General features: G+C 44.3%; 1 protein-coding gene across 2 annotated transcripts in view; it reads left to right on the top strand.

Moving 5' to 3' along the window:
• The first annotated feature begins 302 nt into the window (after window positions 1–302).
• Window positions 303–19239, top strand: part of cers4a (ceramide synthase 4a) — a 72672-nt gene continuing 53735 nt past the window's right edge. For both annotated transcript variants that reach the window (XM_078198791.1, XM_078198792.1), the window contains exon 1: window positions 303–342. The gene's annotated coding sequence lies outside the window, so the exon portion shown is untranslated. The remainder of the gene's footprint in view (window positions 343–19239) is intronic.

The following is a 19239-nucleotide window of genomic DNA, read 5'->3' as shown; positions in this document are numbered from 1 at the left end:
CCCAGCCCCAGCTGCGTGTGTTGGGGTTACCCCCAGTCCCAGGTGTCTGTTTTGGGGTTACCTCCAGTGCGGGGGGGGGGGGGGGGTCTCTTTCCCCATCCACATCTGGAGTTGGTTATGTACAGATGATCAATTAGAAGTCTCCACCTCCTCTCCGGGAGTTGTAGACTTTGCTCTAGGTGGCAGCTCTGCTGCAGCTCCCTGCTGGCCGGGCTGAGGTTGCTCTACCTGGATCGCAGTGTGCAAATCCCTGCCCGCCTCCTCCTCCTCCTCCTCCTCTCCCGGGCTATCCATTCCTCAAACCGGGATTCGGGTCGAAGTCACAGCAGCTGCAAGCGGCAGGTGGGTGAGAAACTTCAACCCTCAATGTTTAGCGCAACTTTTCTCGTTGTGTTCATGAAATGGAAAGAGGCTGGATCGAGTGTGCCCGGAGGGATGGGAAGAGGTGGAGGGGTTTAGGGAGAGAAGGAAGGAGGCAGGGAGAGGGAGGAGAGAGTGGTGGTGGTGTGGGAAGAGACAGAAAATAATTAATAGTTAAAATTGTTTAGCAAAGTGGGAAGGAGAGGGAAGAGAATGGGGCAGGTAGGAGATGGAGAGGAAAGGAGTGAATCATAGAGGCTTGCTTTTGCTTAGTTATTTTCTGAAGTGTTTTGTCTGCGAGCATATACTGCTGTCTATTCGTTTAGTTTAATTTGTGATCGTGAAGTTAGTTAACAGCCTGAAATTCTGGGATTAACCCTCCACTCAGAACACTGAGTTTGATTAGGGGATTTTCACAGTAACTTCATTGTGGTGTTAATATAAACCTACTTGTAACATTAATAAATAAACTTTGTTGTGTGTATTTTAGGATGGGAGATTTCTAGTTGGTAAATTGATACAAAAACTGATCCCTTGATCATCTCTCTCTCTCTATTTTCCCCCCTCCCCCAGGTTCCACTTCCCATCTAGAACATTCTCAGTGCTGTGAGGTGTGTTATGTTTACATTCTGGAAGGGGACTGGATGATTGTAAAATAATTTTTGACTGGTTGTGCAGGCTGAAAGGGCATTTTGATACAACCTGGGTTAAACTGGTGGTGTGTATACACTGTTAGAATTGTGTGCATTCAGGATATCCATATGTAGAAATGCAGCATGCTAACACAAACATAAAATATGGAAACAGGAGTAGGCCATTTGGTCCATTGAGCCTGTTCCACTATTCAATATGATCACAGGTTGATCCTCTCTCCCCATGTCCCACTCCCACGCGACCTCCCCATGTCCTGCGACACCTTTAGTGTCTATCATAAGAACTAGGAGCAGAAGTAGGGAATTCAGCCCCTCGAGCCTGCTCTGCCATTTAATACTATCATGACTGATCTCATCTTGGCTTCCGCTCCACTTACCTGTCCGTTCACCTTCAAACCCTTACCAATTAAAAATCTGTCCACCTCTTCCTTAAACGTACTCCAGTCCCGGCATCCACCACACTCTGGGGCAGTGAATTCCACAGACTCGCCACCCTTTGAGTGAAGTAATTTCTCCTCGGCTCTGTTTTACACCTGCTCTCCCTTTATCCTAAAGCTGTGACCTCTAGAAATCTCTTTTTTTAATCAGATGACAAAGAGGAATCTAATTTCAAGAAAAATGGGTTGTGCCTCGGGGGGGGGGGGGGGGGGGGGGGGGGGGGAGAACTGGTCAAAGCTCTTTGCAGAAAGAACTGAGTGAAAGAAGGCCTAACGACACTAAGTGTACCTACACCACGTGGACTGTAGTGGTTCAAGAAGGTGGCTCACTATTACCTTCTCAAGTGTAATAGTGGGGCTGGGCAATAAATACTGGCCTAGCCAGGATACCCACATCCAAGACATTGGGTCCTTCCAACCTACTGACAGCGGGTATCACTGAAGAACTTGTCATGGACAATCATCTATTTACCTCTATGTCAACTCTCCAGCCCACCCCCCATACTATCCCCTTATCCCTTGATGTTGTTAATATCCTATCTTGAAGATAGATTTTTATCTTGAATACCGTGTGGGTAGCACAGTGGTTAGCACTGCTGCTTCACAGCTCCAGGGACCTGGGTTCGATTCCCGGCTTGGGTCACTGTCTGTGTGGAGTTTGCACATTCTCCTCGTGTCTGCATGGGTTTCCTCCGGGTGCTCCGGTTTCCTCCCACAGTCCAAAGATGCGCGGGTTAGGTTGATTGGCCATGCTAAAATTGCTCTTAGTGTCCTGAGATGTCAGCAGATTATGGGAAGATGTAAAAACAACAGGGTTGTTGTGATGGGCGATTTTAACTTCCCCCAATATAAACTGGGATTCCTTTAGTACTGGGGACTTGGATGGGGCAGAGTTTGTTCAGTGCGTCCAAGAGTGACTTTTGAGGCAATATGTAGATAGCCTCTTCCCGAGTTGGGCTATCTTAGACCTGGTTCTGGGAAACGAGCCCGGACAGGTGATTGATGTCTCAGTGAAGGACCATTTTGGGAACAGTGATCACAATTCTATAAGTTTCAAGATACTTGTAGAAAAAGATAAAAGTATTCCCGGAATGAAAGTACTAAACAGGCGAAAGGCTAACTGCGACAGAATTAGACAGGAGCTAGGGAATGTAGATTGGGAGTGGCTGTTTGAGGGTAAATCCACATCCGATATGTGGGAGTCTTTTAAAAGTCAGTTTATAACAATTCAGGACAAGTAAAAATGAAGGATAGAGATGGCAAGATTCAGGAATCCTGGAAGACAGAGCTTGTGAGCTTAGTGAAAAAGAAGGAGGCATATATAAATTTCAGCTCTTGAGGAATACAAAGATAGCAGGAAAGAACTTAAATAGGGATTTGGGAGGGCTGAAAGGGGCCATGAAATATCCTTGGCAGGCAGAATGAAGGAGAATCTCAAGGCTTTTTATGCGTATATAAGGAGAAGGAGGATAGGTCCAGTCAAGGACAATGGAGGTAACTTGTGTGTGGAGCCCGATGAGGTGGGTGAGGTCCTTTGCATCAGTATTCAAAGAAGAAGGATGTGGTGGATGTTGACATTCTGGGGCATATTGAGATAAAAAGGGAGGCGGTGCTGAAAAACATTAAGGTGGACAAGTCCCCAGGACCAGATAGGGTCTATCCCAAAATACCGAGAGAGGAGAGGAAAAACATTGCTGAGGTCTTGGCCAAAATCTTTGTATCCTCTTTAGCCGTGGGTGAGGTACAAGAGGATTGGAGAGTAGCTAACATTGTTCCTCTATTTAAGAAGGGCGGAAGAGAGAATCCTGGAAATTGCAGGCCTGCTCAGTGGTGGGGAAATTATTGGAGAAGATTCTTAGAGACAGGATGTACTCGCATCTGGAAGAGAATCGGCTTATTAGCGATCGGCAGCATGGTTTTGGGAAGGGGAGATCATGTCTCACAAACTTGATTGAGTCCTTTGAGGAAGTGACAAGAAAAATTGACCAGGGCAGGGCAGTGGATGTTGTATATATGGACTTTAGTAAAGCCTTCGATAAGGTTCCTCATAGCAAGCTGATAAGGTGAAGTCATATGGGATCCAAGGTGAGCTGGTAAGATGGATACAAAACTGGCTTGGGCATAGAAAGCAGAGAGTAGCAGTGGAAGGGGACTTTTCTAACTGGAGGTCTGTGACAAGCCGTGTTCCACAAGGATCAGCGCTGGGACCTCTGTTGTTTGTAATATACATAAATGATTTGGAGGAAAATGTAGGTGGTCTGATTAGTAAATTGGCAGATGGTACAAAAATTGGGGGAGTAGTGGATAGTGTGGAGGATTGTCAGAGGATACAGCAGGGTATAAATCAGCTGGAGACCCGGGCCGAAAGATGGCAAATAGAATTTAACCCGGACAAATGTGAGGTGATACGATTTGGAAGGTCTACTTCAGAAGGAAAATATACAGTAAATAGTAGAGCCCTTAGAAATATTAGCACACAGAGGGATCTAGGTGTGCAGATCCACAGTTCCCTGAAGGTGGCAACTCAGATGGACAAGGTGGTCAAGAAGGCGTATGGCATGCTGGCCTTCATCGGTCGGGGCGTTGAGTATAGGAATTGGAAAATCATGTTGCAGCTGTATAAGACTTTAGTTAGGCCGCATTTGGAGTATTGTGTACAATTCTGGTCGCCACACTACCGGAAGGATGTTGATGCATTGGAAAGGGTACAGAAGAGATTTACCAGGATGTTGCCTGGTTGGGAGGATATGGACTATGAAGAAAGGTTGAACAAACTTGGATTGTTTTAATTGGAGTGTTGGAGGATGAGGGGGGGAACCTGATAGAGGTTTACAAGATTATGACAGGCTTGGATAGAGTGGATAGTCAGAATCTTTTTCCCAGGGTCGAAGGGTCAATTACTTGGGGGTATAGGTTGAAAGTGAGAGGGGGAAAGTTTAAAAGAGATGTAAGGGGCAGGTTTTTCACACAGAGGGTGGTGAATGCCTGGAACGTGCTGCTGGAGGAGGCGGTGGAAGCAAATCCTATAACAACATTCAAGAGGCATCTGGAAAGATACATGAATAGGCAGGGAATAGAGGGATATGGGCCAAGTAGAGGCAGGAAAATATTAAATTAGAGAGGCATCCGTGTTGGCACGGACTTGGTGGGCTGTAGGGCCTGTTCCTGTGCTGTACTATTCTTTGTTCTTTAGAAACAGGACAAAGTAATGAATTGGGAAAATAGCATTTTAGTCATGGAACTAGCTTGTGGATATATCTTTTAATGGGGTGAGCTGTTAATTCAATAATTCATGGTGTGCTCCAGCTATGTGGGAGCCCATAAAATATTGATGGCACTTTTGTTGGAGACATCCAGCATTTATTGTTGACGAGCAAATGGACCAATGTTGCCCTGGTGCAGTTGGGTTTGCTGCAGTTTATAAAGGTGATGGTGCCCAGGTTGGATGCTCATTCGTTGTCATTCTTGAGGTAATTATTGGATCAGATGCTATTTGGCCGGCCTATCTTCAGTCTTCCACTCACTTGATATATTTGCTGTACCGAGCACCCAGCCGGGTCTGTGCTGAACACACTTGTGTTGTCTCATTCCATTAGGATAGAGAGAGAGAGCTGGACAATACCAGAAAGTTTGAATTGGATGGAATTATCAGCACCCGGTGTTGACAAATGTTCAGATAATTGAAGGGAGTTGGGAAGCACAGGTGAGAGGAACCAAGTCTGGATCTGTCTAGGTAGGGGCTATGAGGAGGTGCTGCTATAGGCAGGGTGACAACCTGCAGTGCAATAGGAACACATCCGGCTTGAATGAAATACAACATTTGGAACACTTTTGAATCACTGTGGAAGATGCAGGTCCAGCCAGTGCTGGATTGACTTTGGGTATCGTGTAAAATGAGTGATTATTAGGATTCCTGTTGATATGTCTCCTGATTTTCAATTCCATTGAAGTCGGTGCAAATCTGGAGATGTATAACTGACTCAGTTAAATAGTATAAAGTTGCTCCGGTTTTTTGTTTACAAAAAAACAATAATTTCACCCCCTCATGTTTAATGCCTTGAATGGGATGGAATATGCCAGCACGGTGACACAGTGGTTAGCGCTGCTGCCTCACAGTGCCAGGGACCCGGGTTCGATTCCCGGCTTGGGTCAATGTCTGTGTGGAGTTTGCACATTCTCCCCGTGTCTACATGGGTTTCCTCCGGGTGTTCCGGTTTCCTCCCACAGTCCAAAGATGTGTGGTTTAAGTCGATTGGCCATGCTAAATTGCCCTGTAGTGTCAGGTGGACTAGCTAGGGAAAATGCATGGGAGTTATGGGGATGATGCCTGGGTGGGGTTGTGCAGACTCGATGGGCCGAATGGCCTCCTTCTGCATTGTAGGATTCTATACCAAATTTGGAACCAATGGGTGTGGTGGTAGTTGGGATAGGGGTGTTCCCTGGGTATGGTTAGAAGTCCCATGGAGCACCGACTTGGGTATTCCCTTTGCTGACCCATTGTTGGGGGTGGTCTGCAGTTACCGACTACATTGACAAGTGCTGGGTTGTTTGGAAAAATCACTTCCAGATATAGAAACATAGAAAAACGACAGCACAATACAGGTCCTTCAGCCCACAAAGTTGTGCCGAACATGTCCCTACCTTAGCGATTACTAGGCTTACCTATAACCCTCTATCTTTCTAAATTTCCATGTACTTATCTAAAAGTCTCTTTAAAAGACCCTATCGAATCCGCCTCCACCACCGTTGCTGGCAGCCCATTCCACGCACCCACCACCTTCTGAGTGAAAAACGTACCCCTGACATCTCCTTTGTACCTACTCCCCAGCACCTTAAACCTGTGTCCTCTTGTGGCAACCATTTCCGCCCTGGGAAAAAGCCTCTGACTATCCACTCGATCAATACCTCAACATCTTATACACCTCTATCAGGTCAACCCTCATCCTTCGTCTCTCCAAGGAGAAAAGGCCGAGCTCACTCAACCTATCCTCATAAGGCATGCTCCCCAACCCAGGCAACATGCCTGTAAATCTCTTCGGTACACTTTTTATGGCTTCCACATCCTTCCTGTAATGAGGCGACCAGAACTGAGCACAGTACTCCAAGTGTGGTCTGACCACGGTCTATATAGCTGCAACATTATCTCAGGACTCCTAAACACAATTTCTCGATTGATGAAGGCCAGTACACCATACGCTTTCTTAAACACAGCTTCAACCTGCACAGCTGCTTTGAGCGTCCTATGAACTCGGACCCCAAGATTCTTCTGATCTTCCACTCTGCCAAGAGTCCTACCATTAATATTATATTCCGCCATCCTATTTGACCTGCCAAAATGAACCACCTCACACTTATCTGGGTTGAACTCCATCTGCCACTTCTCCGCCCAGTCTTGCATCCTATCAATGTCTTGCTGCAACTTCTGACATCCCTCCACACTGTCCACAGCACCTCTAACCTTTGTGTCATCAGCAAACTTACCAACCCATTCCTCCACTTCCTCATCCAGGTCATTTATAAAAATCACAGAGTAAGGGTCCCAGATCAGATCCCTGGGGCACTCCACTGGTGACCAACCTCCATGCAGAATATGACCCATCTATAACCACTCTTTGCCTTCTGTGGGCAAGCCAGTTCTGGATCCACAAAGCAATGTCCCCTTGGATCCCATGCCCCCTCACTTTCTCAATAAGCCTTGCATGGGGCACCTTATCAAATGCCTTGCTGAAGTCCATATATACTACATCTACTGCTCTTCCTTCATCAATGTGTTTAGTCACATCCTCAAAAAATTCAATCAGGCTCGTAAGGCATGATCTGCCTTTGACAAAGCCATGCTGACTATTCTTAATCATATTATACCTCTCCAAATGTTCATAAATCCTGCCTCTCAGGATCTTCTCCATCAACTTACCAACCACTGAGGTTAGACTCACTGGTCTATAATTTCCAGGGCTATCTCTACTCCCTTTCTTGAATAAAGGAACAACATCCGCAATCCTCCGGAACCTCTCCCGTCTCCATTGATGATGCAAAGATCATCGCCAGAGGCTCAGCAATCTCCTCCCTCGCCTCCCACAGTAGCCTGGGGTACATCTCATCCGGTCCCAGCGACTTATCTAACTTGATGCTTTTCAAAAGCTCCAACACATCCTCTTTCTTAATATCTACATGCTCAAGCTTTTCAGTCCGCTGCAAGTCTGCACTACAACCACCAAGATCCTTTTCCATAGTGAATACTGAAGTAAAGTATTCATTAAGTACCTCTGCTATTTCTTCCAGTTCCATACAAACTTTCCCACCGTCACACTTGATAGGTCCTATTCTTTCACGTCTTATCCTCTTGCTCTTCACGTACTTGTAGAATGCCTTGGGGTTTTCCTTAATCCTGCCTGCCAAGGCCTTCTCATGACTCCCTTCTGGCTCTCCTAATTTCCTTCTTAAGATCCTTCCTATTAGCCGTATACTCTTCAAGATCTCTAACATACCTTTCAAGATCTCTAACATTATGAACACTCTCAGACCTCAGTGTCAGGGTGTTAGGGGTTGGGTGAGGTCAAGGGTGATGCCTCTACATCATTCAAAACCCCCATAACAGCAGCCGGATGACATGGTGAGTAAGGGCCATAAGTCCAACCACAACCAAATCCTTCAATGGTGGATGTCTGTGTAGGGGGATGTCTGTGTACGTGGATGAAAGGTTGCAACAGCATTTGTCCTCAATTATATAGGTTCACCTGATAATTGCTACCAGGCAATGCCCCACCAAGACAGTGTGGGGCTTACAAAAGGACTCCCACTCTAAAAGACACCATGCACAGGCCCTTTTACAGGTCACCTTGTCTGTTGGCTCCAATTGTCACAAGCAGCCAATTTTAATGCTCTCCACCATTTATAACCCTCCCAACCTCTAGCCTGCAGTCCTTGGTAATATCTACCAACCCGCCCCCCCGCCGGCCCCCACTTCTAGCCTGCAGTCTCTGGTAATATCTATCTAGAATCGCCTCGGAGTTGCTGTCCTTTGTGAGTTGGTTCATTTAAATCCTGCTGCTGCAATGATGATCTATTTGTAGTCACCAGGAAATGGAATTCCGAGGAATGTGAGCAGGACTCCTTCTTCAGGATGTCTTTTACATTTGTTCATGGAATGTGGCTGGGCTGGCATTTATTGTACATCCCTGAGGACTTTTAAGAGTCAACCACATTGCTGTGGCTCTGGAGTCACGTGTAGGCCAGACCAGGTAAGGATGGCAGATTTCCTTCCCTAAAGGACATTAGTGAACCAGATGGGGTGCCAATAAGGGCAGAAATATTGCGAGATCTAGTTTTAAAAAATCAAATGTTGGGAGAGCCTAGAATGAGGAGCATAAAATTAAATGCAAAGCTCGGAGAGCAGGACTAGACCTTTGTTATTATCACGGATGGTTGTGAGGCTGTGGAATGAAGTAATAGAGCTAGTGGTTGCAGCAGTGATAATCGCAACATTTAAGAATAGGTTAGAAAGGTGGTGGATGAGGAGGAATAAAGGGATATGGACACAGGTTGGTGACTCTGTATTTCTTGCATGGAGGTTAAACACAAATAGTTTGGTCTAATGACCACCTTCTGTATCATGTCTCTGCAGTTCCAAGATGTTGTTTGAGAAATCACTGTGCAGGTGACATGCCATTTAGATGATGCATTTAACCAAGTAATAGAGCAAAGCCTATATAATTGAGAACCTATATAATTGAGGACAGTTAGACTATCCATCATACAGGGAGTACTCGGACTATTAAACTATCCATCATACAGGGAGTACTCGGACTATTAAAATATCCATCATACAGGGAGTACTCGGACTATTAAACTATCCATCATACAGGGAGTACTCGGACTATTAAAATATCCATCATACAGGGAGTACTCGGACTATTAAAATATCCATCATACAGGGAGTACTCGGACTATTAAACTATCCATCATACAGGGAGTACTCGGACTATTAAACTATCCATCATACAGGGAGTACTCGGACTATTAAAATATCCCTCCTTACAGGAATAACTGAGGTCCTGCGATGATCAGACAGCTTATTTTCTGTTTGGTCTCTAAATTTGTGACCATGAGGATATGGGACTTGGGAGCATGAATAGGCCTTTTGGCCCTTTGAGCCTGCTCCATCATTCAATAAGATCTTATTGTGATCTGGTTGTGATTTCACCTCCATCCCCCACCCGCCAATAACCCTCAACTCTCTTATCTCTCAAATCTGTCTAACTCGGCCTTGAATACATTTAAAAACCTCCACACAATGACCCCCTGGGAGGAAATATTTCACCTGGCCTCTATCTTAAAGGCAAGACCCCTTACTCTTTAACTGTGTCCCCTGGTTCTCATTTTCCCAATGTGGAGATGCCGGCGTTGGACTGGGGTAAACACAGTAAGAGTTTTAACAACAGGTTAAAGTCCAACAGGTTTATTTGGTAGCAAATGCCATTAGCTTTCAGAGTGCTGCTCCTTCGTCAGATGGAGTGGATATCTCATTTTCCCCACAAGTGGAAACATCCTCCTAGTATTGACCCTATTAAATCTCCTCCAGGATTTGTATGTTTCAATAGGATCACATCTCATTCCTCTAAATTCCACTGGGTATAGGCCTAATCTGTACAATCTTCTTTCATAAGATAAGCCCTTCATCCCAGCAATGGAGTCAAGTCGCTAAACTGCTTCTAACCCAAATTATATATTTTTTCCAATATATAATTGCTTTCAAAGCGGTTTTTAAAAACTGTAAATTGGAAAATAGCTTGTCTTTCCATTCACTTGTGTGATGTGATATGGAGGTGGTAGAGAGGTTAATTAATAAGGGTTCATCAGCAATCTTTTTGCATTTGCGAAAGGACAGTAACTGTAGACCGCTCCCCCTCCCCCCAACCTCAGTTTCAGGAGATTTTCCAATTCCTGGTCTTCAGTAAGTCCAACATATTCCGGTCTGAATCTGCTCTCTGCAGCTTGTGCTGGAATGAACCTTCACCAAAAGCTGCATGCAAACTCTCCAATCTGAACACTCAGACTAACTGATAAACAAACAACAGCCTATTGTAAAATCCTGAAAAGGGGGACTGCGACTGGACCTTAATTTTTAAAACTGGATTCAAATTTTCAAACTGCCATGGTGTATTAGTCATCCAAGTTAAAACAGACTGACTCGCAATCTCTTTTACACAGTGGGAGCTGTACATGATAGGAAAACATGTTTGTACACAGTGCCACTGTGCCTCTTGAGTCTAGAGGTTGTCGTTTGCAGTCCTGTTTTGTTGGCTGCTTATCAATGATCATCCCTCCTTCATGAGATCAGCACTGAGGCTGTTTGTTCCTTTGTAGTCATGATGTGGAGACGCCGGCGTTGGACTGGGGTAAACACAGTAACCTGGTGTTGTTAAAACTCTTAAAGTCCAACAGGTTTATTTGGCAGCAAATACCATTTGCTACCAAGTTATCTATTCTACAAGTTATATCCTCAAAGAATTCCAGTAGATTTGGGAAGCATGATTTCCCTTTTGTAAATCCATGCTGACTCTGTCTGATCCTGCCACTTTTTTCCATGTGCTCTGCTATTAAATCTTTTATCATGGACTCTAGCATTTTCTCTACTACTGACATCAGGCTGCCTAGTCCATAATTTCCTGTTTTCTCTCTACCTCCCTTTTTAAACAGTGAGGTTACATTAGCTACCGGTATTTGCTACCAAATAAACCTGTTGGACTTTAACCTGGTGTTGTTAAAACTCTTACTGTGTTCCTTTGTAACCAGCTCTATGTACAACTCCTCCAGCATTGAAGCAGCCCATGCCAGCTTACAGCAGCAGCTGGGAAACATCTAGGTTTGGGTTGACTTGTTAGAGGGAATACTTAAACAATATGAATGATAGTTAACGACCACCAGGAAGAAGAAAAGGTACAACCACATTCCTCAAGGAGAAGGCCCATCAGATTTTTCTTGCAAATTCGGGAGTAGTGGTTAGCACTGCTATCTCTCAACACCTAGGACCCAGGTTCAATTCCAGCCTTGGATGACTGTGTGGAGTTTGCAAGTACTCCCCATGTCTGTGTGGGTTTCCTCCGGGTGCTCCAGTTTCCTCCCACACTCCAAAGATGTGCAGGTTAGATGGATTGTCCATGGTAAATTGACGCTTAGTGTTCAAAGATGTGCAGATTAGTTGGATTGGCCATGCTAATTTGCCCTTGGTGTCTCAGGATGTGTAGGTTAGAGGGGTTAGCAGGGTAAATACATGGGGTTATAGGGATAGGTTCTGGGTCAGATGCTCTTTCGGAGACTTGGTGCAGACTCGATGAGCCAAATGGTTGCCTTCTGCACTGTAGGGATTCTATGATTCAATGAATTCTGCCATTACAGGATTATCAACATCGCAAATTAGAAATAAAGAAACAGAACGAACATTCCAAGCAGGTAGGTGGATAGTATTAAATCCAAGAAAAAGGCAAAAACAGCAGATCTGAAGATTGGGAGCAGTTTAGAATTCAGCAAAGGACCAAGAGATTGATTGAGAAGGGGAAAATAGAATACGAGAGTAAGCTTGTAGGAAACATAAAAACTGACTATAAAAGCTTCTATGCCTATGTGAAGAGAAAAGGATTGGTAAGGACAAATGTAGGTTCCTTACAGTCAGAAACAGGGGAATTTACAATGGGGAACAAAGAAATGGCTGACCAACTAAATATATACTTTGGTTCTGTCTTCACAAAGAAGGACACAAATAACTTTCCAGAAATGTTGGGGAACACATGGTTTTAGTGAGAGGGAGGAAGTGAAGGAAATTGGTATTCGTAGAGGAATGGTATTGGGGAAATTGATTGGATTGAAGGCCGATAAATTCCCAGAGCCAGATGATCTACATCCCAGTGTACTTAAGAAAGAGACCCTGGAAATAGTGGATGTATCGGTGGTCATCTAAGATTCTATAGGCTCTGGAACAGTTCCTATGGATTGGAGGATAGCTAATGTAACCTCACTGTTTAAAAAGGGAGGTAGAGAGAAAACAGGGAATTATGGACTATGCAGCCCGATGTCAGTAGTAGAGAAAATGCTGGAGTCCATGATAAAAGATTTAATAGCAGAGCACATGGAAAAGAGTGGCAGGATCAGACAGAGTCAGCATGGATTTACAAAAGGGAAATCATGCTTCACAAATCTACTGGAATTCTTTGAGGATATAACTTGTAGAATTGATATGGGGAAGCCAGTGGTTTATTTGGATTTTCAGAAGGCCCACGACAAGGCCCCACATAAGAGATTAGCGTGTAAAATTAAAGCATATGGGATTGGGGATAGTTTATAGAGATGGATAGAAAACTGGTTGGCAGACAGGAAACAGTAGGAATAAACGGATCTTTTTCCAAGTGGCAGGCAGTGATTAGTGGGGTACCACAGGGATCAATGCTGGGACCCCAGCTATTCGCAACGTATATTAATGATTTAAATGAGAAAATTAAATGTAATATCTCCACATTTGCAGATGACATAAAGCAGGTTGTGAGGGTGAGCTGTGAGGAGGATGCAAAGATGCTTCAGTGTGATTTGGACAATCTGAGTGAGCGGGCAAATGCATGGCAGATGCAGTATAATGTGAATGAATGGGAGGTTATCCACTTTGGTAGCAAAAGCAGGAAGTCAGGTTATTATTCAAATGGCTAGAGATTGAGAGAGGGGAATGTGTAATGAACCCCGAGTGTTCTTGTATATCAGTTGCTAACAGTAAGCAGGCAGGCGCAGCAGGCGGTGAAAATGAAATGGTATATTGGCCTTCCAAGCAAAAGGATTTAAGTACAAGTTCAGGGATGTCTTGCTGCAATTAGGCAGGGCCTTGGTGCGGCTGCACCTGGAATATCGTGTGCAGTTTTGGTCTCCTTATCTGAGAAAGGATGCTTTCGCTATGGAGGGAGTGCAGCAAAGGTTTACCAGGCTGATTCCTGCGATGGCAGGACTGATATATGAGGAGAGATTAAGTCAGTTAGGATTATATTCATTGGAGTTCAGAAGAATGAGGGGGGATCTCATAGAAACCTATAAAATTTTAACAGGACTAGACAGGGTAGATTCAGGAAGGATGTTCCAGATGGCAGGGGAGCCTAGAACCAGGGATCACAGTCTTAGGATACTGGGTAGACCATTTAGGACTGAGATGAAGAGAAATTTCTTCACCCAGAGAGTGATGAGCCAGTGGAATTTGCTACCGCAGAAAACAGTTGAGGCTAAAACATTGCATGTTTTCAAGAAGGAATTAGAAATAGCTTTTGGGGCTAATGGGATCAAAGGATATGGGGGTGGGGGCAGGGGAAGCAGGAACAGGTTATTGAGTTGGATGATCAGCGATGATCGTAATGAATGGCGGAGCAGGCTCGAAGGGCCGAATGGCCTCCTCCTAATTTCTATGCTTCTGTTTAATAAAGTAAAACAGCCCAAGATGCTTTCATGATTTTACCAACCAGCAATTTAACACTGAGCCATAGGAAGAGGTGACCAAACCTTTGGTTAGAAGTAAGATTTGAAAAGCATCTTAAAGTGGGAAGGGGGTTTACTTTGAATATTCAGCATTGATCCTGCCGTCAGGCCCAACTATGTGCTGGTGTTAATCCACACAAGTCTCCTCATTCCATTTGTCTTTTTTCAGCCCCTCCTCATAATTGTTTATTCCTTCTTCTCTCCTGCTTGTAAAAGAAAACTGGATGAATACATCTGCTGTTTGCCTCCATTTCTTGTGGTAATGAGTTCCACATTCTAACCACTCTGAATAAAGAAAATTCTTCTTATTTTCCTGTTAGATTTGTTAGTACATATCTAGTATTCATGGCCTTTAGTTTTGAACTCCCCTCCCACAAATTGGAACATTCCACTTCCAAGCTCTTCAACTCATTCATAATTTTAAAGATCTCGATCAGTCCTTCTCACCACTCGCCTGATGAAGGAGCAGCGCTCCAAAAGCTCGTGCTACCAAATAAACCTGTTGGACTTTAACCTGGTGTTGTGAGACTACTTACTGTGCCTACCCCAGTCCAATGCTGGCAACTCCACATCAGTCCTTCTATAAGTCTTTTCCAAAGAATCTCAATCTGTTCAACCTTTTGTGGTAGCTGTAATCCTCAACTCTAGTAACCTTTATTGTAAATCTCTTTTGCACTTTTTCCATTGCTTCTGTCCTTATTACAATATGAAAACCAAAACTGTGCACAACATTCCAAATGAGGCCTGGCCAGGATTTTAGGCAAGATAACTTCACTACTTTTGAATTCTATAGAAATAAAGCCAAGCGGTTTCATAGCATTTTAATTGCCTTTCTGATTTGTCACGCTACTTTCAATGATTTATTCCCTTGAATCTCTAGATCGCTTTGCTCTTGTACTTATTTTCTATTGTGATGTTTCTATGTTTCCTATGAAAACTCTTAGGGACAGAATTCCAGAGCTGGGGCCTAGGTAGCAGAGGGCTCAGCCACCAATGCTTGTGCCACAAAGATCAGAAATGCTGACGTTTTGAAAACTGGAGGAATCGAGATCTCGGAGGGTTGTAGGTCTGGAGGGGGTTACAGAGGATGGGAAGGGGGAGACCATGGAGAGATTTGAACAAGTGAATGAGATTTTTTTTTAGAATTGTGGCATTGCTTCATGTTCACTATTTGTGGTGAACGACCCTGGCGTTTTGCTTACTGTTTATCATTCTTACAAGCAAGTGCCTCAAGTATTAGGATGTGCATGAGCAGCAAGCCACGTTGCAGAGAAGCAGTTGGGGAAGATGAGCTGTATCTAATTATCATTTTCTCTGTCACTCATTTTTGTTTTCCCCATTAGTTCTAACCACTTGTCAACCGGTTTCCCATTCATTGCGTACCTTTAAGGTAATGGTTGGGTGTGACCAGTGGTTAATGGGTTTCATTGGTATTCTTGATTAGTCAATGGCTTTGCATAATTGACTATTACTCGTGACTGCAGATTTATTTTTAGCGATAGAATGGCAGTCTTTGAGAGGTTTCCATGTTAAAAGAAAGGTAACCCTGAGACTGAATAAACAGCATGGAAGATGCATGTTGTGCAAATGTAACAATCAATTAAAAATGTAAGAGCTTTCTAAATTGTTCAGCTTTAACTGCAGCTGAAGGATTGAGTTTCTAAAGGTATTCTGTCTGCTCCACAGCTCTTCCTCATTCCATTGTAGTCAGATCCTGCTGACACCACCTTCTGATGTTTGTGTTGTAAGAAAGCTTGGCAGGAGTCAAGTTCCACAAGTTTGAAAAGAGGTAGCGTGAGGAGGCAGTGAATCGGGAAACAATGATTTGGTGACTCCCAGCTTTTTAAAAAATAGTCATTCGTGGGAAATGGGTGTCACTGGCTATGATGTGGAGATGCCGGCGTTGGACTGGGGTAAACACAGTAAGAAGTCTAACAACACCAGGTTAAAGTCCAACAGGTTTATTTGGTAGCAAATTATTATTATTTTATTATTATTATTTGGAACTCCCACCCACCTGACGAAGGGACAGCCTGTTCCGAAAGCTCGTGGCTTTTGCTACCAAATAAACCTGTTGGACTTTAACCTGGTGTTGTTAAACTTCTTACTGTGTCACTGGCTAGCCAGAATTTATTGCCCATTCCTAGTTGCCTTTGAGAGCAGTTAAGAGTCACATGTAGGCCAGACCAGGTAAGGGTGGCAGATTTCCTTCCCTAAAGGACATTAGTGAACCAGATAGGTTTTTCCAACAATGGTTTCAAGGCCATCAATAGATTCTTAATTCCAGATTTTTATTTATTGCATTCAAATTTCACCATCTGCCGTGATTTGAACCCAGGTCCCCAGAACATTAGCTGAGTTTCTGGATGAATAATCGAGTGATAATACCAGTGAACCATTGCCTCCCCTTGGCTTTTAAACATCTGCAGATTCTCAGTGGTAGCTGAGACTAACCAAGCAGGGGAATTTTACCAGCCTTGAGTTTCTGGGAACAACTGAGGAACGCACGAGCATAGCAGCTGGTGGAGACCATTCGGCCCCTTGACCCTGCTCTGCTATTCAATAAGATCATGGCTGATCTCAACATGGTTCCAACTCCACATTCCAACCTACCTCTGGGTCCTTTGTTAGTTAGGAATCTAGCACAGTAGATGGTGCGACAGTCCTGATGTGAGCACTGATGATTCAGGGAGGAAGAAGCACATGGCCTGGGGATTTCAGATCATAGAGGCAGAGACAGTCCTCAGTGCAGCAGTGTCAGTGTTCCTTTTACTGTGTGTTTCAGGGTCTGCTCTGCCTTCTACTTTGCCCTCCCAATATCATTGGCCACTCTATTGATTTGAAATAAATCAGCACGCAATAGTTTCTTCTTTTTAGCTGGGAAGAGACAGCGGAATGGAATTTATCCCAAAAAGAACTTGCATTTATATGGCATCTTTCCCATCTCTAGATGGCCCAATGTGCTTTTTGAAATGCAGTCACTGTGATATAGGGAAACACAGCAGCCGATTTCCTCAGAGGCGATATCACAAACAGCAATGGCATAGATAATCTGTTTGTGATGATTGAGGGATAAATATTGGCCAGGGTACTAGAAGACTGTCCAATCCTTTTTGAATAATACTGTGAAATATTTTTTATCTATCAGAGAGCAGTCAGGGTTTTGATTTAACCTTTCATCCCGCAGACAAGAAGATCAGGAAATGTGCTCTCAAGTCTCTGGAGTGGGGGTTTGAACTGATATTCTTCTGATTCAGCCCAAATCTGAATGGTGTCAAAGTCTGGCAGGGACGACCCGCTTGATTGTGGGAAATTGTACATGGAATCAGATACTACAAAAATTTGTGAACATTTCTTCTCATGTGTTGAAGAAAAGGTCATTGAAGCAGCTGAAGACAGTTGGGTTGAGGACACTGCGGCCTTGGACCTGTGATGATTGACCTTCAACTATGACCATCTTCTTTTGCACAGCTGTGACTCCAGCCAGTGGAGAGTTTCCCCCTTTGATTCCCATTGATGCCACACTTGGTCAAACTTGCCTTGATGTCGAGGGCAATCATTCTCATCTCCTCTTGGAATTCAGCTCTTGCCTATGTTTAGACCAAAGCCCAGTGATCCTGGCCACTCCATCTGACGAAGGAGCAGCACTCCGAAAGCTAATGGTATTCGCTACCAAATAAACCTGTTGGACTTTAACCTGGTGTTGTTAAAACTCTTACCGAACTGACACTGAGCATCAACCAGCAGGCTACTAGTGTGTTGCTGCTTGATAGCACTATCAATGACACCTTCCATTTCTCTTCTGATTTGAGAATAGGTTGACAAGATGTCAGTTGGCTGGTTTGGATTGTACTGTTTTGTGCACAGTTCATTCCTTGGCAATTTTCCATATTGTTGGCTAGCTGCCAATTTTGTAGCTCTACTGGAACAGTGTTGCTGGAGGTGCAGCTAGCCCTAGAGCACAAATCTTCAGTGCTGCAACTGGGATGTTTTCAGGGCCCATAGCCTTTGCAGTTACCAGTGCCTTCAGCCATATGGAGTGATCGACATTGTCTAAAGAGTTGGCATTATTAGAGTGGAAGAAGCTTCTGCAGTAAGTACCTGCATCTAGCCAGCACCCTTAAAGAGATTGTACCCAGTGAGGGTTTAATCTTTCACGTCTTCAGTCTGAATCAAAATGCTTCACAGTTCAATGAAATATTTTTGCAATGAAATATTTTTGAAAAGATTTTGCACAGATGTTTCTGCTGATAGGTAGCTGATTACACTTGATGCTATAAAATTTGCATTTACTTTTCAAATTAAACTTTGAATGCAGCCAAGTCTGAACCAAGCCAGCATCTTCAACTAATCTGCGATGGTGACACTGAAGCTATGGGAATCACCTCCGTAACATGTCGAATCTAGCTCCAGAGCAGAAATAATGAGTGGAATTCTCCCAAAAAATTCCAAGTGTCAAATTCGCATGAAAACTGGAGTCATTCACGCTGGATTTTTCAGTGGGAGTTCAGAGACGAATTTCCCACACTCTGTGCACTGCAGAGACCGCCAGAATGAATATTCTGGTCGCCGTATTATAGGAAAGATTGTGGAAGTGTTGGAAAGGGTGCAGAGGAGATTTACCAGGATGTTGCCTGGTATGGTGAGAAAATCGTATGAGGAAAGGCTGAGGGGCTTGAGGTTGTTTTCGTTAGAGAGAAGAAGGTTAAGAGGTGACTTCATAGAGGCATACAAGATGATCAGAGGATTAGATAGGGTGGATAGTGAGAGCCTTTTTCCTTGGATGGTGATGGCTAGCACGAGGGGACATAGCTTTAAATTGAGGGGTGAGAGATATAGGACAGATGTTAGAGGTAGGTTCTTTACTCAGAGAGTAGTAAGGGCATGGAATGCCCTGCCTGCAGCAGTAGTGGACTCGCCAACATTAAGAGCATTCAAATGGTTATTGGATAAACATATGGATGATATTGGAATAGTGTAGATTAGAGGGGCTTTAGATTGGTTCCACTGGTCGGCGCAACATCGAGGGTCGAAGGGCCTGTACTGCGCTGTAATGTTCTATGTTCTATCATTAAATTTTAAGAGGCAGGGCCTATTCCCACTAGAGAGGCTGGCAGCATGGCGCTGAGTGGGCCACTGTGCATGCGCTGATCTGTCAGTGGTGAGATTGGCACATGCGCAGTGGCCCTGCGCTGATGGCCTCCTGATTGCTGGCCAGCCTCGCGACCCCCACAGCAGACGGGTGAGCACCCACCCCTATCGCTGGCTTCCCCGCTTCCCCCACC

The sequence above is a fragment of the Mustelus asterias genome, chromosome 26, assembly GCF_964213995.1.
Source record: "Mustelus asterias chromosome 26, sMusAst1.hap1.1, whole genome shotgun sequence".
Lineage (NCBI taxonomy): Eukaryota > Metazoa > Chordata > Chondrichthyes > Carcharhiniformes > Triakidae > Mustelus > Mustelus asterias.
The sequence above is the reverse complement of the archived record's forward strand: the minus strand, read 5'-3'. Positions and strand labels throughout refer to the sequence as shown.